The sequence below is a fragment of the Camelus bactrianus genome, chromosome 28, assembly GCF_048773025.1.
Source record: "Camelus bactrianus isolate YW-2024 breed Bactrian camel chromosome 28, ASM4877302v1, whole genome shotgun sequence".
Classification (NCBI taxonomy): Eukaryota; Metazoa; Chordata; class Mammalia; order Artiodactyla; family Camelidae; genus Camelus; species Camelus bactrianus.
Genome location: NC_133566.1, coordinates 13,508,790 through 13,532,447, shown reverse-complemented (window position 1 = coordinate 13,532,447; position 23,658 = coordinate 13,508,790). Strand labels below are relative to the sequence as shown.

The following is a 23,658-nucleotide window of genomic DNA, read 5'->3' as shown; positions in this document are numbered from 1 at the left end:
TATTTTTAGCCTCGCTTATCTGAGTAAGTTACTTGAACAGCTCTAACCTGAGGTCAGGTTTGATTGGAAAAAGAGAGAAATGTAAAGACCTGGGGAGGGAGCTCTGGGAGCAGGGCCGGCCTGAGGCACAAGCGGAAGCTGGCACCTCATCTCTGTGGCTGTGGAAGGAGGTGAAAGTTAGGAGTAAAGGAAAAACAGTCTGGTCCTTCTCAGATCATACCACGTGGGCAGTCAGCTCTTCTGCTTACTTAGGCTGCACAATAATTTACCCGCCATCGACCTTAGGGGCTGGCTGGAATGACTGACCAGCTCTCACAGGTTTGGACGTGGCAGGGATCTCAGAGACCGTCTCGCCATGGGACGGTGAATGTGGCGCTCTTCCACGCATGTCCCTCTCCGCCTGTGGACGGTGTCCCCCCCAGATCGTCTGTTCCTCTTCCACTCCCATCACTGCGGATGAGGGGCAGGTTCTAAATCCTTTCACCCAAGAGCTCTACTAATTAATGGCAGTGGTTTAAGGCCCTGTAATCAAACTGGAATCTGAAGACCAGCACCCAGGGCGTCACCCTGGAGCTGGTTGGCAAGGCAGAACCTCGATCATGTGCCAGACCTACCAGATCAGAATCTGCCTTTTGACAAGCTTCTAGGCGACCCACATACACCACGAGTCTTGAGAAGCACTGGGTTAACTTTCCTCCCCTGCTAAAACCCAGAGAATATTCTCAGAGCGATGGCACAAATATACTGTAGAAGTGGCAGAGCAGGGAGTAGAAAGGTCTGGAGACTGAAGCCAACCCCTCTTGCTTCACCTTTGTCACTAATTAGCTGTGTGACCTGGAGTAAGTCACATAAACTGAGCCTTTAGATTGAACACTGTCCAAATTCTGTGTCTAATTCACCTCTGCACCCCTGGTACCTAGAATATGTAGGAGGCTATAAATGCAAAGGAAAGGGGGTGTATAGCTCAGTGGCAGAGTGGGTGCTTAGCGTGCTCAAGGTCCTGGGTTCAATCCTCAGTACCGCCATTTAAAAAAAATGCAAAGGGAAAGACTGACCTGTGGGCCTGTTTCCTCAGCCCCAGTTGAAGGTATACCAAAGAGTGACTTCCAGCCCCCACATCCGTGAGTCTGTAACATGCTGACTCGTGTCTCGGTTGAGCTAACGTGAGGCGAGCGGGTTGGCGGGGAGCCAGCAGGAAGCGGAAGCGTCCCCCCTCGCAGCCCCCTTGAGCTCTGTTTGGGAGGGCAGACTCTGGGCCAGGAAGCTGTGGGTCGGGGTCACCGGCCTTTCTACTGCTCAGTCCCAGAGACCTTGGTCAGGACCACCCCGGCCTCCTGTGACCCTCTCCTTCTTGCTCCAGACCCCACACCTTCCCTCGGTGTCTCCCCGACACGCTGGGCACCCTGGCTGCTTCCTTCCTCTGCCGCAGCCCAGATGTGGAGTGTGAGGCTGTCTTCCCGGTGCCCATTCCCTCAGGCACACGAGCACCCTGGGGTTATTTGGGTTTATTGCCCATCGCTGCCAGTGAACCTAGGCTGGCGGTACCACAGGAGTTCCCACAATGCCCCTGGAGGCCTGTCGTCTCCGACTCACCCTTCGCACCCCTCACCTCCCACCCCTTTCCAGATTGACGAGGCCATCTTCCCCGACAGTCCTCTTGTGCCTCAGGTGACTTGCAATACTCGGCTCTCTGACCCTCACCTGGAGCCCCAGTAAGCTGAGTCGTCCTGGGTCTTAGCTGCTTTTAAAGAGGGACCGGGAGGAGGAGAAGAAGAAGGGGAGGGGAGGAGAAAAATAGAGCCAGAAAAGAGACAAAGACACCCTTAGCTGGCTGAGGAAATTTCCTTCAGTCTGATCCTGTACCTGACATCTCCCCACACCTCCTACCCCTTCGACAGATCGTCACTGGGTCTCCTCCCGGGGCTGGGACCCAGCATCACTCGTCCCACCAGGATAATTTCCCTCTAATGCTGGCCTCTTGGGTTTCCCATGCAAATGAGTCACAGATTAATTTGACAGAAGGATACTTTACCTTACACACAAGTTAGGTTCTTAAACCAATATTTGAAAAGTGTTCTTGTACTCTTGTTGAATTAATAGCATAATTTATTGGAAAGTCACAGGACAAAAAAATGAGACATTGAAGAATGGGCACCCCAAACGCATGCTTGCAAAGTTATCTCCCAAGGAACCTGCTAAATTCAAAACATTTAACAAATAAACCAACCAATCAGAATGGCCATAATTTTGGGGTACTGGGAAGGCCACCCTGGAGGCTGGGTTTCTATCAGCGCTGCTTAGGGCCCTTAGGTGTGATTCACATGCTGGTTATCTTGACCGCTGGTTCTGCCCTCCCCTGCAAGCCTGTTAACTGAAAGTGGAAAAAATGGGATTTCCAGGGCCCCAAGAATTTTGAGGTGACAGAAGACACGTGTGGTTATCAGGGTGAGAAAAGGACCTGTCTCCAAAACAGTATCCTCTCACTGACAGTGCGGGGAACGGGCCGTTCCCATTGTAGCTGGATGGTTTATTGAGATGTTAATTCACTCTTGTTCCTATTACTATTAGTGCCAATAGAGTTAATTTTTTTCCTTTGCCAGGAGTCCTGGAGATCTGTGATGCCCTTGGCAAAGAAGAGAAGGATCCAGCCTTTGGTTTCTAAGTCTGAGGCTCAGAGGGCTGTGGGGCTCTTTATCTGAAAAGAGAAAATTTCCAGCGAATAAGTGACACAGGGCAGAAGGTATGGCTCGACCTTGAGGGCTGGGATTAGGTATGCAGTTTGGTGAGGGGGGCAGCCCACATGTGCTGGAGACCTGAGCTCCAGTTTTCAAGTGTCCATAAGGAAGAATGGCTTCTCAGAGGGCTGGGGGAGGCAGAACTCTAGGGGACTCTTGGGTCTTTTTATCAAAGTGTGGTACATGAGCAACAATGACCATCGTCTGGGAACATATCTGAAATGCAGAATCTAGGGCTCCTTCCAGAAACATTGAATATAATCTGTATTTAACAAAACAGCAAGTGCCTAGTGTTCACATTCGAGTATGAGAAGAACTTCCCTAGGTTACACTCTTGGGGCCTCGGCAGTGGTGCCTGGACAAACTCAGCACAAAAGAGGAAAGTGGGGCCACATGATGGGAAGGCTCCCCACTGGCTCAGACAAGATACTTCACAGCAGCAGTCATGAGCCACTAGTATCTCCTTACCACCCAAGGAGGGCAGGGACCTCAAAAACATGCCTGAGATGGAATTTCCCACCAACTCAAACAGTGGGTTAGTGAATTTACAAAATATAAAGACACCTGATGTGTCTTCCACCCGAGTGCTGTGGAGTTAGTTTATACCCTTGACCTGGTTAAATGGATTTCCTGACAAGGTGTGTGTGAAATACCTAGTCCCTCCTATCAACACACACAATAGATTTTAATTATTTTTGTTGAAAAGTCACCAAAATACATGTAATTAGTCAGTTTTTGCTGCATAACAATCTCAAGAGCTTAGTGACTTATAACAAATGTTCCTTTCCTTGCTCAGGGGTCTCAGGCCCCATGGCTCTGCTGGGATCAGCTGGGCTTGACTCTGAGCCACAGTGGAGTTCATGTCCACTCCACATGTCACCACTTGGCAGAACCAACAGCAACAGCCACCCAAAGCATATTCTTCTCATTGCAGATGGCAGGTGACAGAGGCAAAGCATCCAAGCCAAACCATAAAGCAGCTGCTAGCATCACTTGCTCAGATTTCATTGGCCGAATCAAGTCAGATGGCCACACCCAGGTGAGTGAGGACGTCTGCCTCGCCTACCCTATTGAGAAGCAATGCGAGGTCACATGACAAAAGAAGAGAAGAGAGAAATGGGAACCAAAATCCTATCTTGCACAATACATCAGCCCATTTCCTGCCTTGGTAAACCTAATGCACCCAGGCAAGGCTGTCTGGGATGCTGAAGGCTCTGACCAGCCAGGTTTGGCTTAGGACCAAGAATGTTGGCAGGAAGAGAGAAGTCTGCTTTCTCTGTAGAATGCTGAGGCTGTCATTTTAAATATGCTCTGCTCATTTCTTATTAACCTGATCTGAAGGCACCAAAAAAAAAAAAAATTAACTTTGGGATTAATCTCTGCAGTTTTGGTTAGTCAAGATTTTCCTGATTGAAAGCAAATGGCTTTATTTTTTCGTATTCAATAATTGTGAATTTTAAAAATGATTTAGTACAAATTCAGAACATGCTTTCTTATAAACAAGTTTCAAATAAATAATATATGGTATAAGTATAACAGCAAGGATGATGGCAACATTTATTGAATGCTTACTATGTGCCAGACATATTTAATTCTCAAACACCCTGTAAGTTATATTATTATCTTTATTTTACAAGTGAAGAAACTGAGACTTAGTTACTCATTAAGTCGTTTTCTCAGGGTCAGACAGACAGCCAGAAGCATGAAAAACTCTTGAACTGAACATCTCTTAGCCTCATTGTTCTTGTCCGTGAAATGAAAATAAGAATCCCCACCCTGATATTATTAGCAATAAAGATAAAATCTATAACAGCCAGCTATATTGCAGGCTTTCTATAAATGACATCTACTTTAAAGGAACAGAGCTTCTTGATCTGTGACAGGAAGGCAATCCCTGTGCCCCTTCCTCACTGTAGGAAACAGGTTTAGCTATTCTGAGAAGTGATTCCCAAGAAGAAATGATAACAGATAACCAAATTATTAATTTCTTCCAAACTTCTCTCCAAAATACTAAATAAGGACTTGGAAACAATGTTAAGGCAGGGTTGAAGGTTTTCTAAGAGAGAAGTACTGTGCTTTCATCTCTTGCCTCTGATAGGAGGGGGAGGTTCAAGACATGGGGGGAAGAACTGAAAACAAGTGGTTGAGCTTGTATTAGTCTTTTCCTGGGAGCTAGCTGGCGGGAGCTCTCCCAGGCTGGGGATGGGGTCCTGACAGCAGCAGAAGACTCACATACCAGAGAAATCAACCGTCACCCTATATTTGGTATCTAAAGATGCCACTCCTGTTGCAAATCCATTTATAATCTTTAAAGACATGTAAAATCCAAAGACCATAAGAGAATGTTATTAGCAAGTGGAGAAGTCACAAGAATCAACTTAATGTGCCTCTTTGTGGGATGTGTTTAAAAGAGAATCAACCGCAGACCCCACAGCATTGAAAGGATGGTAAATAAATACTATGAACAACTCCACATATATAAATTCAGCACCTTGGGTGATGGACCAATTTCTTGAAAACCACAAACTATTTAAATTCAACCAAGATGATGGGATTAGACCTTCAACATATGAATTTTGAAGGGATACAGTTAGGTCTGTAACAGTGAGTTTAGTCACATTCTGGGATACAAGTTCAAAACACAAAACTCTATCATATTTCTAAATACTAGAAGTGAACAATTGAAAGCAAAAAAGTACTGTATATGAGAGCTCACCCTAAAAGGAAATAAGTAAGTATGATTATAACAAAATATATGTGGAATATATGTGCTGAAAACTCTAAAATGCTGATGAAGGAAATCAAAGAAGACCTAAATATATGGAGAGACATACCATGTTCATGGATTGGAATATTCAACATAGGAAAGATATCAATTCTCAAACTGATGTATGGATTAGATGAAATTTCAATTAAAATTCTAGCAGAATTTTTTATATTTGAGAAGCTGACTCTAAATCCACGTAAAAGGCACAGAAACTAGAATAGCCAAAAGAATATTGACCTTGGAAGAATCCACTATCCAAATGTAAGACTTACTTTAAAATGACAATAATTAAGATAGTGTGGTATTGGCAGAGGGAGAGGCTCAAAGATTAACACAACAGAGAGTACAGACATAAACACAAATATGCACAATTGATTTTTGCCAAATGTGCAAAGGCAGTTCAATGGAGAAGTGATAGTATTTTCAACAAATGGTGTTGGCATTCATACACACAGAAAAGTAAAGCTCAGTCTAAACCTTCCACCTTCCACAGAAATTGAATCAAGAGGGATCATAGATCCTAATGTGAAGCATAAAACTCTAAAACTTTTCAAGGAAAAGATACGAGAAGAATTTTGCTACTTGGGGTTAGGCAAAGTGTTCTTAGACATCACAGCAAAGGCATGATTTGTAAAAGAAAAAAGTGATAATTTGGACTTTATCAAAACTGAGAGCTTCATTCTGTGAAACACACTGTTAAAGAATAAAAATACAGGCTATAGACTGAGAGGAAACACTTGCAAATCACATATCTGACAAAGAACATGAATCCAAAATTGTAAAAACTGTCTTACTCAACAAACAATCCAGTGGAAAGAAAGTGGCAAAAGACTTGAATGGGAGACAGCCTATGGATGGCAAATAAACGTGTGAAAAGAGGTCCAACATCATTAGCCAGGAGAGGAATGCTAATTAAAACTACAACAAAATACCACTATACACCTATTGGAATGTCTAAAATTAAAAACGCTAAAAACGCCAGGTCCTGGCGAGGATTTAGCAATATGGAACTCTTACACATTGCTAATTGAAGTGTGAATTTTTGCAGCCACTCCAGAGGGACTTGGCCGTTTCTTATAAAAATAAATACACAGATACCATTTAGCCCAGAAATCCCATTTCTAGGTATTTACCCTAGAGAAATGAAAACTTATGTTCACTCAAAAATTTGTACACAAATGTTCAGAGCTGTTCTATTTATAGTTACCCAAAACTGGAAACAATCTAACCATCCTCCAATGGGTAAAGACACAAAACAGCACATAATTCATTAAAAAGGAAGAAACTATTGGATACACGCACATATATCCAGGGGGATGAATCTCAAAGGCAAAATGAGCCAGTCTGGAAGGATTCCATACATATGATTCCATTTATATGAGATTCTTGAAAAGATAAAATTATCGTGATGGAGAACAAACAGGTGTTTGCCAGGGGCTGAGTCAGGAAGAGGGTGTGACTAGGGTGAGGCGGCACAGGGGTTTTTTGGATGGGATTGTTCTATGTCCTGATTGTGGAGGAGGTTATACAAATCCAAAGGTGTGTTTAAATTCATGGAACTGTTCATACCAAAAAGTCTATTGTCATGTATCTTAATTTTAAAACATATTTTTAAAATCATATTTCTTTTTTTTTCACGTAAGATCAGTATTTTTACTATACTGCTTGGCATTTTATATTTGAGTATTTTATGGTAATTTTAAATGGTCTACTAAAAAGTACCAAGACATTTCAGTATATGACAAACCAATAGCACACCTAGAAAGATACAGAGGGTATATTTTATGGGAAAATGTTCCAAAGGTCAGTCTTTTTAATCACCTCTTCCCTTTCCCAGAATCAGCCAGTTTTGCATGATAGAGCATGTACTCATACATAGCTAAAGGTCGTATTTCTTGATGGGGTAGTTTTTTTAATCAGGAAAAAATACACATTATGGCAGAAATTGTTATTGTCCCCTACTCTCTTCTTTAGAATAACGAGTTTTCTCTGTGCGAGTGTTGGAAGGGCACACGGCTGCCCAGCTGGAGCCTGGTTTCAGCCTCCCTTGCAGCTAGAGGCAGCCCTGTTAACTAGGTTTTGGCTCGTGTGATATGAGTCCCCCCTTGAAAAAGAAGCTGAGTCCCTGTCCTTCCTTATCTCCTCCTGGAGGTGGTGCTCATGAGCTGCTCTCAGCCACAAGCCTCAGGCCAGAGGACAGCCACCTGTTACTGAAGCAGAGGAGCAGGGCCAGCTGGGAACCTGGATGACCTCACGGAGTGGAGCCCGACCTTCTGCGCTGGACTGTTGAGGTGAGATAAAAAGACACTTTGAACTTGAGTAGGCAAAGGCGTTTTCACGATTTCTTTGTCCGATCAGCTTCATCCCTGACTCCTTTTCGGCCCTTAGATTGCAATAACCCGTGCAGGAAACACCACTATCTGGAGACTGCGCCACAGACGCACTATTCAGAGCCAGAGTAAACCCAGATTTGCAGCCAGTGCCTGCTGAGGATACGGTTGTGTACCATCCCTGGTAAAAGTGTTACCCAACCAAACTCGGGTCCGCTCGCCCGTGCACGGACACAGAGCTGTGGTGAAGGAAATGCAGTGTTTATTGCGGGGCGTCAAGCAAGGGGTCCAGGTAGCTAGTGCTTAAAAGACCCGAACTCCCTGAAGGCTTTCAGGGAAAGGTTTTTAAAGACAGGGTGGGGCAGGGGGTGGTGGGGTTCATGATCAGCTCGTGGACATTCTTCTTTCTGGTCGGTGGTGAGGTCATCAGGTGTCAACACCATCAACCTCCTGGTTCCAGCTGGTCTGCGGGTTCCGTGCTTGTGGGCAGCAGACAGTTAACTTCTTCCATCTGGTGGGGGTTTCAGTGTCTGCAGAACGGCTCAAAGACACGGCTCAGAATATTATCTACGGCCACTGAGGAGGAACTAAAGGTCCTTGACTTTGTTTAATGGCTAAATTATTATTATTTTGTCCTGCATGACTGTTTTCCTTTCTTTCTGCATTTTCTCATTTCTCTGATTAAATATCGTCTTTGGAACTCGGGGAAGCCTAGGAGACTAAAGTTTTTCTAAAGACAAGAGGCAGATGGAGGACTTGGGGAAGGGTCTGTTCTAAGAAGTCCCCATACGTCCTGCTCGGTTACAAAAGGAATGAGTACAATATAATTGTTAAGGGCTTGGTCTTTGGAGCTGGGAAGCAGTGGGTTCAAGTCCTAGCTCTACTTCTTACCACCTGTGTAACCTTGGCAGCTGTCTGAACTCCTCAAAATTTCCATTTCCTCTGCCCTAAAATGAGACTAAATAATAGCACCTTCCTCCTGGAGTTGTTGCGAGAATTAAATGTTATGATGGATGTAAAGGAACTGGCACATAACAAGTTTTCAGTCAATGTGGCTTGTTCATTCATTCATTTATACACTGCATGTCAATTAAGTGCCTGTTGTATGCCAAGCACTTTTCTAGGCACTGGGGTGCCTAGTGACACAAAAAAAGATCCTTGCTCTCCTGGAGGTTACCCTCCAGCTGGGGACACAGACAATAACACAATGTTAAAATAATAATAGCACGGACAAAATCAAGATGGATGGAGAGGGACGTTGTTAGTAATAATAGTAGCTCTGATGTGCGTGGGGCTGTTTGGATACAGTTTCCTCCCTCAGTTCTGCAGGTGGTGTGGAAAGCTGGGCAGGGTGTGTGTGAGCAGTGAGGACGTTCAAAGAGTTGTGCAGGAGAACCCAGGCAGTGCACAGCCGTGTGAGCTTTGGCAGGTGCTCTGCTCTGGGCAGTGTGTGTGGCTGCAGCCTTCACCTCCAGAGCCCGTGACTACAGGGCAGGAGGACCAGCCTGGAATTCTAAGGACATGGGCAGGAGACCAAAATCTCTGGTCCACCAACAAGATTTCAGATCCTCTGGCCCCATCTTGGGAGCACAGGTGGCCTCCTTTGGGGACCAGCAGCAAACAGAGTTAACTTTGCCTGACCTAATGGATGGCAGGCTGTTTTTACTGAGATGAATTGCTCTGTCCATGGATCAAGAACTAAACAGCAGTTCTCAACCCTGCTTTTCATCAGAATCACTTCTAGAGCTTTAAAAAGCAACAATACTCAAGCCCTCGCATTCCCAGACAGCCTGCTTCAGTGCAGCTCAGGGGTGGAGACCAGGCGCTCTTGCAATGTTCCAGAGTGATGTAGAGGTGGCCTCCATGTTGGGAGACACTGGCCCTAGATCCAAATTTCATGCTTAAACCAAATCACAGACCCCTCCAGGCAGGAATGGTCCAGATGCTGTGTCTCTGTAGGGCCATCTCGTTACTTTTCTCCCCAGCCGTTCAGAGAAGGGCGACCACGATGGAGAAGGAAGTGGGAACATTCCCAAGGGAGAAGCGGGCAGCCTCCCACTGGGGCGGAGCTCATCAGTCACGCTCTCCTCGTGGCCCGGGATGCTCTCTCTTCACCTCCAAGGTCCATCCAAACTGCAGGCTCTGCCTTCCACACCTCCTCTCTGGCAACAGCAGCCCCTTTGCAGTTTAGCCCCCTCAGTAGTAACTAGGTTTTACAGCTTATAAAGAATCATTGCATATGTTCTGTTATTTAATATTTTGGCACCCTATGAGACAAATGCTATAACCATTTTATGAAGGGAGAAGCCATGAATTTAGAATATTAAGTGGTTTGCAAAGGCCCTTTAATCTGTAACTGGCCTAAGAGGATGCATTGGTGTAGGTCAGCCCTCCGCTGGCATCCACACTTCGGTCTAGTACACACATTTGTTTACAAGCTTTTAGCCCTTGGTCCTTACATCCTGAGTGCCTGGCACTGAGGTGTTTGTTGAATGAATGAAGTGGGCTGAAAAGATGAGGGCGGGCTTCTTCTAGAATTGGTTAGTGATCTTAGGAAACTGTAGAAGGGACAGGTTTTGCCTTCTTAGCTCAGAGGGTGGGTGACAAGGATGTGTTCATGCTCCCCACCCTGAAGAATGGAAAGCAATTTGGCACATGCTGAACAGAAGCTTTCAAAAGAGTCAATTCGGCAATTACACTTCTAGGAATTTTTGCCAAGAGAATCATCAGAGATTTATGCCAACATGTCTATACAGGTTGCTAAAAACACGGCTGTTAATCAGAGCGAGGATTGTAAGGACCATAACTAGCCACAGTGTTTGCTATTTAAATCCATTAAACGTGGCGGTGAAGAGACGCCGCTGCAGAGTGACCCGGGACCCGGGTCCTGCAGCCAGACCGCCCGGGCTCCCTCCTGGTCCTGCCACCGACCCGCTGTGCGACCCTGGACAAGTGCTTGATGTTTCTGTGCCTCTGTATCCTCCCTGTGAAGTGGAACGTGCTAGGCCTTTAATGCAGGGTAGCTACTTCAGTTGTTTCCCTCCCACGGAAAATCCTATTGTAGGAGGTTAATGGCATGAGAAATTTTTTCACAAACATGTTATTCATTTTTCTAAAACAAGATACAAAAGTGAATGTTTAGCACAAGCCTAATTTGAATTCTAAAATGTAGCTTTTAGAACTAGAGGAATATGCGTGGTAACCAACAAAGGTTCTCTCCAGGCAGCAGAGGTACAAGGGGCTTTTCTTTGCGTGCTTTTCTGTGTTTTCCATTTTCTGCAATGAACAGTTTCTGGCCACATTCATACTAAAATGATAAGGTGGGTGGCATGGTGACCGCAGGGAACCTTGAGCTGGGAAGGGTGCCCGGGTGCCAGTCCCTGCTCCCCTGGTAGCTGTGGGTCCAGGGGGCCCCCCTTTCACTCGTGGAATGAAGGCGGGGTGGGGGGCAGAGGCTGGCTTCCTGAGGCCCCTCCAGCCCTGAGCTCCTCTGAAGGGCACGGTTCCTACGCAGAGACATGTCAGCTGCTTGCTCAAGAGGCAGCATAGACAGCAAGCTGGGGAAAAAAAGTTATCTTTAATTAAACGGCATGAAACCAGTCTCCTCATGAGGCCATGAGGAGCCACCCACCCTCCCCTGAGAGAGTTCATAATTGATTGCTGAAGCCTTCCGTGAAGGCTGCTTTCAAGAGCTTGTCGGATGGTTCCAACGCCTGACTCATCTCGAGGTTGGCATGAGGGCAGTGCCTCTTTTCGCTCAAGTGGAGGTTCTTCTGCTTCTTGGGTGATGTCATGATGAGTGGTGTCCGAGTGTATTCTGGGCATGTTGCCTGCTATGTCTGGAGACTCTGGTTCCTCGTTAAATTTTCTATACCTCTGTGCATTTAGAATGGGGTCCTGGCCTGCTTATAAGGGCTGTGTTTCCAATGACAGATTTTTCTGAGCACTTGGGGTATTATTTTGGTGCTTGATTTCACAGGTACTGCTGGGGATCCCATGGTCCCTGCTGGGTCCCTAAGGGGTGGAGTGTCTCTGGGTGAAGGATGGAGTCTGAGGCCTGTGGGGACAAAGAGGCTTCCTGGGTGGTGGTGGGGCCACCTTGCCAATGTCCCCCAGGGCCCCCCATCTCTCCGTGGGCAAGCAGAGTCCCGGGGCCTGGTGGAGGAGGGGAACAGGCAGTGAAGAAGGAGAGATTCTCAGGAGGATGCTGCAGGCCGCCCTGCGGGCAGCCAGCAGGTATGAGGTTCACAGCACTCATTTAAAAGTATACGCAGCAAACTGAGTAGGTGGCAGCTTCTTAAGATGCTGCTGGCCGAGATGGTTGGCAGGAGCTTCCTGGGGTTTCTCGGGACTCTTACAGCTTCCAGGCGAGCTCCCAGAAGCTCTGGCTACTCAGCTGCAGGCTGAGATCCTCTGCTCTGTGCTCCTGCAGCTCTTCCAGTGGCTGCAGAAGACCCAGTTCTGTGTTAAAACTCTTCTTTTTGAAGCTGTGGCCTCTGCTTTCCTGAACTGTGGAGCCACTGGTTCCCCTCACCACATGTTTCTGTTTTTCTTCCTTCTGGGCTCGAAGAAAGACTAGACGGCTGTGTATCTAGTTGAGTGGGTTGACCACTCAAATGCAAGGGCAAGTGACACATGACCCTACTAGGAAGAGGCTCGAAGAGCCAGTGCACCGTTAACTATGTTCCCTTCCCTCTACACTCTAGTGGAGGCCCAGTCATCAGACCTCCACTGCTGACTGTCACTGGACACGAGTGAGAAGTACATGGGCGTGAGTTTGTTACAGCAGCATAACCTTGCCTATCCTGACTGATACAGAAACAATAAACATGGAGTTGAGCAAACATTTCACTTCACCATATGGATTACACAGTTTGAAGGTGGGGTATAATTTCCAACTACGACCTGAATGAGAAAACTGAAACGGAGTCCATACATCTGCTAAACACAAGAGCCGCCAAAACAAAAACAGCACAGGTCCTCAACTGTCTACATTTGGAAGGCTGGAAGTTTCAGATTTGTGAATCTTTTTTCTCCCTTCTTTCCAAAAGTATTTCTGGAGCAACACCTAAGGGTCAAGTCAGGGGTGGACGTGAAGAGTAGAAAGACAAATACGATACAATTTCTGTTCTCCAAGAGCTTGTCATCCAGCTCTGCAGATGGTCTGCCGCCGAGTGAACCACACGTGATACATGGGGAAGGAATAGTACTCACCATTTCTCCCGCATCTGCCGTGCACCAGCTCTGTGTGCATTTAATCCTCACCCCAGGCCCTCTAATTGGGGGTTATGATCCCAGCATTGGACTTGAGGGAATCAGGGCTCAGAGAGGATAAGTAACTCATCTAAGATTGCCTAGCTGGTGAGTGGCAGAGCCAGGATTCAAGCACAGATTAGCATCTCTCCCAAGCCGAAGCTCTTTTCAACGCTCGGGGCATGGTAAGCGTTAGCACAGAGCCAGGACCCTGGAGCCGAGGGAACTGAGGCTGGGCTCACCGCAGTTCTCCTGTGGTTTGGGGATGAACAGATCCAAACACTCTGTCCTCAGACCAGCTACAAAAAGCCTTAGTACAAGAGAAAAGCTGTTCTCCTTAGGATTCCCAGAGGTCCCCCGCCCTTCAGTGATGGGTACCTGGGACACCAGCTCTTCCAGTGGGTCAGAGTGAATCCAGCGGGGAGGGAGGCTGTGGTGAGTGGGCACTACCTGAGAGTTACTTCTCCACCAGACTCGCTCTGGCAGCACAGGTCTGCCTTCAGTTCACAGAAATTCCAAATGAAAGTGCCCTTCTAGCACCCAAGGAAGGAAGCATGCAAGTCCCTCAGTCACCCCACAACAAGACCCTAGGAAGCTTCCAGAAGCAAAAAGAGAACTGGAGGCCACATCTCTGATGAGTCCTGAGCCCATAGGGCGTGTTGCATATATGTAAGCTGACTGCTGGCCAGAAGGAGAGCCCGGAGGCTGAGAGCAGAGGGAGGAACCTCTGGCTGCTGGGAGGTAGGATCAGGGAGCCTGTGACACCAGGTGTGTCCCGCAGTCCACACTTCTGAGAAAGCCCAAGGGACACCTTATCAGCATCATGCCTCCTAGTGTCCGGGGCAGTCCGGGCAGGTTATCATCCTCATTGTGCAACCGAGGAAAGGTCACCTAGACCAGTTAAGTGGCCTGCCCTAGTCTAAGGCAGTGCTCTTGCCTCTGACCCCAGAGATGGCCCCTCAGGCTCGAACCAGGGACTTGAGCTTCAAAGCAGGTTTTCCATGATGGTTCAGACAAAGATGGAGGGTCCTGCACTGGGCTTCTGGGCTCTCCTGGGTCATCCACTAACATTTAGGTTAAGAATCAGAAATGAGCATCCATTTCCCCAGTGAGAGTGCCACCAGACCCATACTGCCCATTATTCAAGTCCTTGGGATCAATTAGTGAGTTGTAATGCCCAGTTTTACAAGACTCAGACTCTAAGACTCATTGAAGACCAAAGAGGGAATGTCCATTGTGGAAAAACCTACTTACACCTAGCTTGCAAGCAAATTTCAGGGTCCTTTGCAATAAAAAGTCAGTCTTTCAGATACTTCCATGATTCTTGCAGCATGATTCCAATGCAGGTAGATTTGCTTAGCGATGCAATCGTGTTTGCTTTTCTTTTCCTAGAGATTTCTCCTGAGATAGTTGGCAGCCTCTTTTATTCAAAGGTTGTCTGTTGATTTTAAAACAAAGCAAAATAAACAGACGAAAAACAAAACCTAGTTTGGTAACACTCAGTAATCCCCAACCACCAATCCAAGAGTAGCCTCCGTTTATTTTACTTGTTTGGTTTTATGATTTTTCTATTTTTACTACGTCCTGTGAATATAAAACGGGCTGGAGTTTTAACAAGACACCAGTTTCAAGTGAATAATATTGGTGTGAAGTTAAACCGCATGTTTGTTTGTATTTTCACTTTATTTTTCTAATATTTCTCACAGAGCCATATGGGCTACGTTTATCACCTAGTCTGTCTTTTGTCTCTGATTTTCTGATTCATAATAAGCAAGCTCTGAAAGAGAAGAGAAGAAGGAGGAATTGTCAAGTTATAAGAGTCATTTCACTCGAGTCTATTTTAATTTAGTTGAGTATCATCCTTTCCAGCTTTCTCAGACATTCTTATCTGGGAATTATAAGAAAGGACTAAATGGAGTAGAGTTTTATATTTGTAGAATACATGTGTGTGCTAGGCATTCCAGCAATAAAAATGCTTTCAACTGCAATAATAAACTCAACTCTAAATGGCATAAACAATAAAGGTTTACTGTCTCACGTCACAGAAGTCCCAAGGTAGGATAATTCCAAGTTGGCGAACTCAGCAACTCAGTGACATCAAAGCCGCCCTCCCTCTTTGCCATCCTCAGGCTCCCCGTCGCCATCACTGTGGGACTGACTGGTTCTCAAGATGACAACGCCCAACAGAAGAAGAGATAGACTCTTCCTCCACATCTCTTCCTACGAATGAGGAAACCCCTCCCTGAATATCCCCAGTAGATATTCCCTGACATCACTTCAACCAGAGTCTACCTCCAAGCCTAAACCCACCACCAGAAAGGGGAGTGGGACTAGCCAGTTATCTTAGGGATGATCCTGACCTCCTAAAGTTGAAAGATTATCTGAGCTAAACCGAGAGGAAGAAGAAAGGATGTGCGTGAACACTCAGAAGGTAGCGCTACACATAACTGATTTCATTTAGTCCCCTAAACAGTTTCACGAGGTAGCTGTTGTTATCCTTACTTTAGAGATGGGAAACGAAAGCCTAGAAATTTCAAATCATTTACCTGATTATCCACACGTAGAATGTAATAGAGCCAGAACTCAAGAATTGTCTTCCCAGTGAATTCAAACTCAGCTGGAACCATTTAAGATTCCAGCTTAGAGGTTACAGTGATTCTCTGTTCTTGATAATTAAGGCAAAGTTAGGCACTCGATAGATAAAAGCCGGTGGCACAAAACCTACAGAATTTTACAGGTGGTTTTGAGCATCCACTCTGTATGAGGCAATACACTGGGAGCAGTTTTTTTTCATCTTAAATGGTCTTTACTTTTATTATCATAAAATGTAGCTTTGTTGGTTCTAGTACAATGTTCCAGCCTGATCTTTCATCCACCATTGACTAACTCCCCATTGCCTCCAGGGATTTTTGGAGGCACTAGGGATAGACAGATAAGAAGCTCACAGCCTTGTGGGGAAGTGGACACACGGACAAGGAATTATAAACCTAGTGTGACTATACATGAAGTAGGTTATGCAAAGTGTGATAGTGATTGTGACAATGACCAATAATTGACTAATTATAAGATTATGAAGAATGCTGTGGTTGTCTTGAGAGTAATGGAACAGCATCCCACCTCCCCGATCCCACATCCCAGCCCTTAAATTCCCTTTGGAATTGTATCACATCGGTGACTGTGAGCGCAGGGTACCCCGTTAAAGCAGACATAACTGTCAGTGGTTGATTTGATCAGGCTTGAGACACCGGCTGGGTGAGAATCAGGCGCAAACTGATGAAATTACACTGAGCAACTTAATTTTCATTTTATTCTGTGTGGAGCAGACGCCACTCAGCACGAGTGATGATTTCTACCTGCAGAAGAAAGAGGTGGTTTGTGGAGGGGCTGAGAGGGGGGTAAGATAAGGGATGGCCGGACAAGGGCCACTAAAGGGCCAGGGGACCTTGGGAGTAAGAGTGGTTTTCAAAAGCTTGTTTTTCAAAGAAATGGTGTTTCAAGTGGTGGACATCAAAATTTATCCCAACTCTCTGGGCTTTGGCGCTCTCAGTGAGCGAACATTTATGTGGTCCAAACCTGTAAGACTTCCAAGCGATGAGGAGACTCACTGCTGCACGGCGTTCAGAGTGTCGTGGATGGCACGTTTCACTGTCTGACCGTTCGGTTCGCCTCTTCAGCGGGAGGGGCATGCGGCTGGGTCAGCGTCTTGTCAAACAAGGGCCTGAAAAATGAATACACGGAAACTGTGAGCCACGTTTTGTTGGTGGTGGTGTTTGTTTATACGCGTGACTGAAATACCTGGCTGCTTTCTGAGTAACTGACTCATCGTCTTGGCGATGGACTCAACCCAGGAAGGCTCCAGAGGGCGGCTGGAGTGGGGTTCCTGTCTCGTTTTTAGGACTGCGTGATGGCAGTGTACAGCCAGCAGGTTAACGAGAGTGAAGAAGTCAGGAGAGAGGTGAAAATACGTGATGCTCAGAGTAAATGGGACAAAGAATCCCCTTGATATAGCTAAGAGGTTTATTTATTTTCATTGAAGGATATTTGATTTATAGTATTGTGTTGGTTTCAGGTGTGATCGCAAAGTGGTTTGGTTATGCATATGTATGTGTGCGTATATATACTCTTTTTTCTATTCTTTTTTGCTACAGTTTATTACAAGATATTGTTTATAGTTCCCTGTGCTGTACAGTAAATCCTTGTTGTTCACCTATTTTGTACATTGTAATGTGCATCTGGCAACCCCCGCTCCCAATATACCCCTCCCCCCACCTTCCCCTTTGGTATCCGTAAGTTTATTTTCTACATCTGTGAGTCTGTTTCTGCTCTGTAAATAGGTTCATTTGTACTATTTTTTAGATTCTGCATATAAGTGATAAAAAGATTTATTTTTTAAACGGTGACTTTCAGTTCCTTTTTTTCCTAGAACTTCAAGAAATGCATTTAGATAATGTATTTTTTTTATATAATCCAATTATACATGCACAGATAAATAAGGCAAGTTTCATAAAATGACACTGACTTCCCTGGGAGCCCTGACGATTTTCATTCTGTTTACTTACATTTCACTCAGAGAAATGATGCAATGGCTCACTCAAGGGTTGGTACTCGTGATTGGAAGAATGCAGATTTTAGATCTCCGAATCGGTGTTCTTGGATACCGTGGAGTGTTCCAGGGGTTGTAGAGACAGTTGCCGGCATGTTGCTCTTCTAGGTCAGAACCCATGAGATTGAATAAGTGACACTTTTTCTGCAGGCTTTCGCCTGTACCTGTGTTCCTCGGAAGGCATAAGGTAGAAATGGTCACCTAGGGACAGCCTCACTTGGAAGGAGAAACTATTATATTATATTTATACTATTATATTTCTCTGAAGGAGACTGGAGTTAGATTTCCCATGCTTAGGATTTAAAGATTTCTGAAATAAATTTAAGAAACAAAGTTCAAAATCCATATACAGCTTGGATAAAACTCTTCTCTCCAAAACCTTTTTTAAAACTCTTTTCTTCCTTGTGTGGTTCAGGAAGAGTGGCAGACAAAGGGTCAGAGGCAGTTACGTGGTAACTAGGGAACTAGAACGAGGTTCCAGGAATAAAAGGCAATGTTGCAGCTTTATTTTCTCCTGCACAGTCAGAGGCTTTATTCTCCAATTAGCCAAGGAGGCTGCATAGAGGAAGGGCTGCCAGGGCAGAATCTCAAAATGTTGGCCTCGAACCGGTAAGTCTTATTTTATTGCCACCTCATGGGGACGTGTTCGTGTACCCCAAAGAGCTTGATGCCTCAAGACTGGTTTTCAGGCTGGAGCTCACATCCCTGCTCTACTGTTTATTAGCCTTGTGATCGGCTGGTTCCTGGAAAGAAGACACTGAGACCTGGGTTTGAGCGCAACAACTGATGGGAATGTGGGACAGGTTAGGGAAGGAAACCAAAGGAAGGTGGGATTTTTTTTCTTTTTTTTTTTAATTGTAGTAAAATGTTCATAACATAAAATTTACCCTTTCTGAGTGTACGATTCAGCGGTAGTAAGTGCATTCACGCTGTTGTGCAGCCGTTACCCCTACCTGTTTCCACAGCTTTTTCTGTCCCACGCTGAAACTCTGCACCTAGAAACGATCATCTCCCACTCCCTCCTCCCCTGACCCCTGAGTAACCACTGTACGACTTTTTGTCTCTGTAAGTTTACTGTGGAATCATACAGTATTTGTCCTTTTGTGTTTGGTTATTTCATCTTAGCATAAATGCAAGGCTCACCGAAGTTGTAGTGTGGGTCAGGATTTCCTTCCTTTTAAAGGCTGAATAATATTTGATTGTATGTATAGTCCACATTTCATCCATCTGTCCATCCATCCATCAAAGGACATTTGGGTTGCTTCTGTGTTTCAGCTGGAATAACGCTGCTGTGAATACTGGATGTGCAGTATCTGAGTGTCTGCTTCCACCCCTTTTGGCAACATTCCCCCAAAGTGGCATTGCTGGATCCTGTGGTTCATTCTGGGTGTAACTTTTTGAGGAACCACTGTAGTGTTTTCTGCAGTGGCTGCACCATCTGACATCCCCACAAACACAGCACAAGTGATCCAGTTTCTCTACACCCTTGCTGACACTAATTATTACATAAAAGGTATTTTAAGGAGCTGTTACCACTATGTGTACTCAGTCCTCCTGGGGCCTCTGGGAGGCACCTTGGAATTGTTCCATCAGAGGGACAAGGAAGCTGGGGTATTCGCCTACCGACTCCTGTCCTGTTGGTTGAGGGCCACCTGCGATGGTCCTCGGGTGGAGAACTGTGGGTGCCTGCAGGAGAAGGCTGCGTGGTGCTGGAAATATGAGAGGACATGGACAGACCATGCTTCCTGAAGCCTCAGCTTCGTTTGACTCGGCTTCCTCATCCGTAGCCCAGGGGTGAAATCACCACGTTCATATCCTAGGATGGTTACAAAAATACATGTGGGAGCCTTGTAAACTGGAAAATTCTCTCCACATGGGAAATGATGCACTTCCTAGGAGGCCTTCTGTGGGGGTTGATAAATTTCTGAGGCTGCTGGTGACTTCAGGGAAACTACCGATGGTCCCGCTGCACCTGCCATGGAAGCACAAACACTGTGGTTTCACTGGACCAACAATTCAGTGCAGTGTTCCTGTGCTGGCATGTGGCTCAAGCCGCTAAAGCCAGCTTTTCCATTAAGTCAGGGCGGCTAATACGACATATTGTTCATTCATTCAATGTACATCTTGTGTACCTGTCATTGTGCTTGACCCTGGCCCTCGTGTCATCTGGTAGGAAAGAAAGTCGTCATACTCATAATTACCTGCAGTTAGGGTGGCCAAGATCTCAGCCTGCTTGGGACAGTCCTGGTTTACTCCTGTGACCTGGTCTAATTATGAAGAGATCTCCCCTTCACTCGTGAATATCTAGGTGTGAAAAGTATGTGCAAAGCATGTGGTCCCCACCCACACGTTATCAACATGCCATCTGATTAACAAACTCGAGGAGTTGTCACACGTCTCTCAAACACACACGTCAGTGCTTGTACAGCAGTTCGTTCATTCACTCATCATTCATTCATTCATTCATTCAGCATACACTTTGAGTATCTACTGTGTGCCAGGCATTTGGCACATGGGGTATTTGGGAAGACCACCGGAGGAGGTGAGACCTGAGTTCAGCCTTGAGTGAGGAGAAGGAGGAGGAGAGGCAGCCACACAAAGACGTGAGGGAGGGACATCCTGGGTGGGGGGAGCGGTGAGTACAAAGGCCCTGAGATTAAAGTCCGGAGAGGTCAGTGTGGCCAGAGCACAGTGACTGAGGGGACAGTGGCCAGAAACGAGGTCAGAGATTGACCAGGGGCCAGATGAACCCTGAAGGCCATCTCAAGAGGTTTGGCTTTTATCATGCTTGCAGTAGAGAGTTATTGGAGAGCTTCCCACAGGCGCTCCCTGACTGCGGGTGGAGAACTGACCGTAGGGGCGAGAGTGGATGCAGAGAGACAGATGTGGTCATGCTAGGAGCTGATGTGGTTGTCCAGGCGCCAGATGACCGATGGACCAGGGTAGTAGTGCTATTGCTTCTCTTTAGTTCAGATGGTAGATATTTTATGAGCTCAAATAATCACTTTTCATCTTTCCAGCCCAACCTCCAATGTGCAGGCCACAGAAGTTTGATTTCTGATATTAGGCAAAGTCTCAACTTAACCAAGAAGTGTCAAGGAGGGCCAGGGAGAATCCAACAGAAGGTTCTTTTTCACGGAATCAAAAGCAGTGCTCAAAGGGCAGTGGATCATCGTGGGTGTCATCACTCTTGGCTTCGGATATCTGGCACTGTTTCCCATGGCTCCCTTTGCAATAAGACAGTGAACTGTAGTCTGAGTAAGGTGGATTCATGGCTGGTTGGACCGGAGAGTGTTGATTTATGGCTCTGTGAAGTCCTGGAGGGGGTTGCTGCCGGTTTGTTCTAGCCAAAATACTCCTCAAGGACTTGAGAGGTGTGGGAGTTGGTTTATCCTTTTTGCAGAGACCTTAGGCCAGGAGAGATGAGTCATGGTTGGAAGACAGACTCACAATTCAAAGAGCCCTGGAAGTTCATGTCCTCCTTTGTGCTCCTCTGTTGCGTCCATCTCTTCGTAGGCGTCCAGTTCAACGTGCGTCAGAATCAACCTGAACGCAGCGTTAAATGTTGGCATCTGGATTCCATTCTCAGTATGTCCGGGGAGGACAGGAACATCTGACTTTTAACAAATGCCAATAGGATTCTGAGATAGGCGGTCTGGAGCCCACTACCTCCTCACTACCTTTGAACTCCTTGAAGGCCCAGGTGGTCTTGTATTTTAGCGTGTGGTGCACAGAGCATTCTGCTTGGCAATGAATATCCCAGCATCCATCCCCTTCATCCTGGGAAGATGGAGGCCCTCTGCCAAGGTTCTCTCAGCTTCCTTTCCTGCTACTTCAAAAGGCATCCTAACTTTGCAGAAGACCCATATCTTCTCATTACCTCTCATTTCAGATGAGTGTGGACATTGGAACCACATGGGCCTGGGATCAAATCTTAGCTCTGTTACTGATTATCCAGGCCAACATTTCTCAAACCATTGCACCCACCAACCAAAGGACGAGCTCGTGAGAACAGATTCTGACTCAGTAGACCAGGGGCGGGCAGGGCCTGGGCTGCATGTGTCTAACAGGCTCCCAGGTGATGCTGAAGCTGTTAGTCTGTGGGCCACGTTCTGGGAGCGCATCTTGAGGTCTCAAGGCTGCAAGCAAGCTTGCTCAAGCACTTTAAACTCTCTGAGCCCACGCCCTCCGTGGGGGAAAAACAGGAGGTTCTATTGGTCAAGGTTGCATTGACTCCATGTCATAGGAAGCAAACAGCGGAAACAATTCTGGGGTTTGTTTTTCTCACTTAAAAAGCAGTCTAAGGATGGAGAGGCCAGGGCTGGTGCCCCTGCTCACGGAACCAGGCTCCTTCACTCTTCCTGCTTCACCAGCACATGAAGTTTAATCCTCAAGGTCACGAGATGGTGGGCAAAGGGCAAAAGCCACGTGCCAGCTGACCGTATTTTTTAAAAAAATCAGAGTAAGTAGCAGCTTACCCAGAGCCCCATCCTGACAACACACTGGTCAGGTCTGGGTCAAGGGACACTCCTGGCAGCTTGGGAGTGTGACAAGATGTCTTTTGGCTGGGCACGCTGCTGCCCTGAGCAGAATCGGGGAGTAAGGAAGCAAGGAGGAGAGGACACGGTAGCCTCGAGCAGAGTAGGGTGCCAGTATGTGTTTTGCGATGTTGTAATGGGGTTGGTGAGGCTTAATGAGGTGCAGCCTAGCACCTGCCACAGAGTAAAACTCAACACACGTGGGTTTCCTTCCTTCCTCTCCTCTGGTCCTGATTGCACTCCCTCCAGGAATCCCTGCGGGTAGGACTGCTTCTCTCTGGTGTCTTGAAAATCTGTTGGCTTTTCCCCTTCAGCCTGCCGGCTTACCTGTCTCTCCTAGTCTAAGAAACCACCCTTTCTTCCTGGTTTCCCTTCCTGCTCCCCGCCATCTCACACACCTCCCCACCCGTCACCTTGACAACCATCTGCATTGAATGGGCTTAAATGCCTATCCATTCCCTAAAACTGCCGTTCTCAAAAATCGGAAATCTCTTCCTACCAACGAATTCCAACTGCCTCTGTTCAATGCCCGTCCCACGGGACCTCCTCGCAGTGTTCTAACATCACTGCACACACATCCTCCTTAAAACACCAGCCTCATCTCTGAAGCACTCTGCTCTCTGGTTCCCCCCTCCTCCCTCTGGAAAGGCTTCTCTTTCCTTCCCCAGCTCTTCCTCTGCCTTTTCCTTGGAGGTGGGCATTTGCCAAGGTCTTTTCTGGATACTGTTCACCCTTCACACTCATTTCATAATTTCATTCATTCCCAGAGTCTAGAGCCAAGGTCAGCAAACCAAAGCCTGTTGGGCAAATTTCACCCGTCCCGTCTCCACCCCGGAAGTCACACTCCAACCCGTTTTTTAAATAAATATTGGAACACAGACACACCCAACTCATTTACATATTGTCTATGAATGCCTCTGCACAGCAATGGCAGAGTTGCTACAGTGACCCTATGGCCTATAAGCCTAAAGTGTTTATTGTCGCCCTTTATGAAAGAACGTTGCCAATGTATGCTCTAGACTCTAAACAGTGTCCAAACTCACTCTGCTCCCTAGTCCTCCCTCATGCACTACAGACTCATATTTCGATTACCTGCTGGACAATTCGACAGGATCTCCTCCAGCATCTCTAATCCAAGTTCCGAATTATCTTCCTCCTCAGAACTGTTTCTACACTTGTTCGCCATCAGTTTCCATCAGTTACATCATCCATGACCTACCTGAACCTTTGCAGCCAATTTATGGCATCAGGACCACGGAGTTATGAAGGGCCCCCTGTTCAGACTTTCAAGGGTATCCATCATGGACATTGAACTGGTTTTGCATTTAAAAATCAGTACGACGTTAGCAACAAAAAACAAAACCAAAATATGACACTTGAATTCAGTTGTTTTTTCCTTAAAATCTCTCTCTAAATCACAGTGCTGGCATAT

At 46.3% G+C, this 23,658-nt stretch overlaps 2 protein-coding genes across 2 annotated transcripts in view; both read left to right on the top strand.

The window, feature by feature from the left end:
- The window catches only part of RPL31 (ribosomal protein L31), a 311,150-nt gene that overhangs the window by 104,468 nt on the left and 183,024 nt on the right, over positions 1-23,658 (top strand). The window lies entirely within an intron of this gene.
- NPAS2 (neuronal PAS domain protein 2) overlaps positions 1-23,658 on the top strand; it is a 264,189-nt gene that overhangs the window by 65,602 nt on the left and 174,929 nt on the right. Inside the window, exons 2-4 of the mRNA XM_074354714.1 lie at positions 2,601-2,740; positions 3,670-3,774; positions 7,654-7,793. The gene's annotated coding sequence lies outside the window, so the exon portion shown is untranslated. The remainder of the gene's footprint in view (positions 1-2,600; positions 2,741-3,669; positions 3,775-7,653; positions 7,794-23,658) is intronic.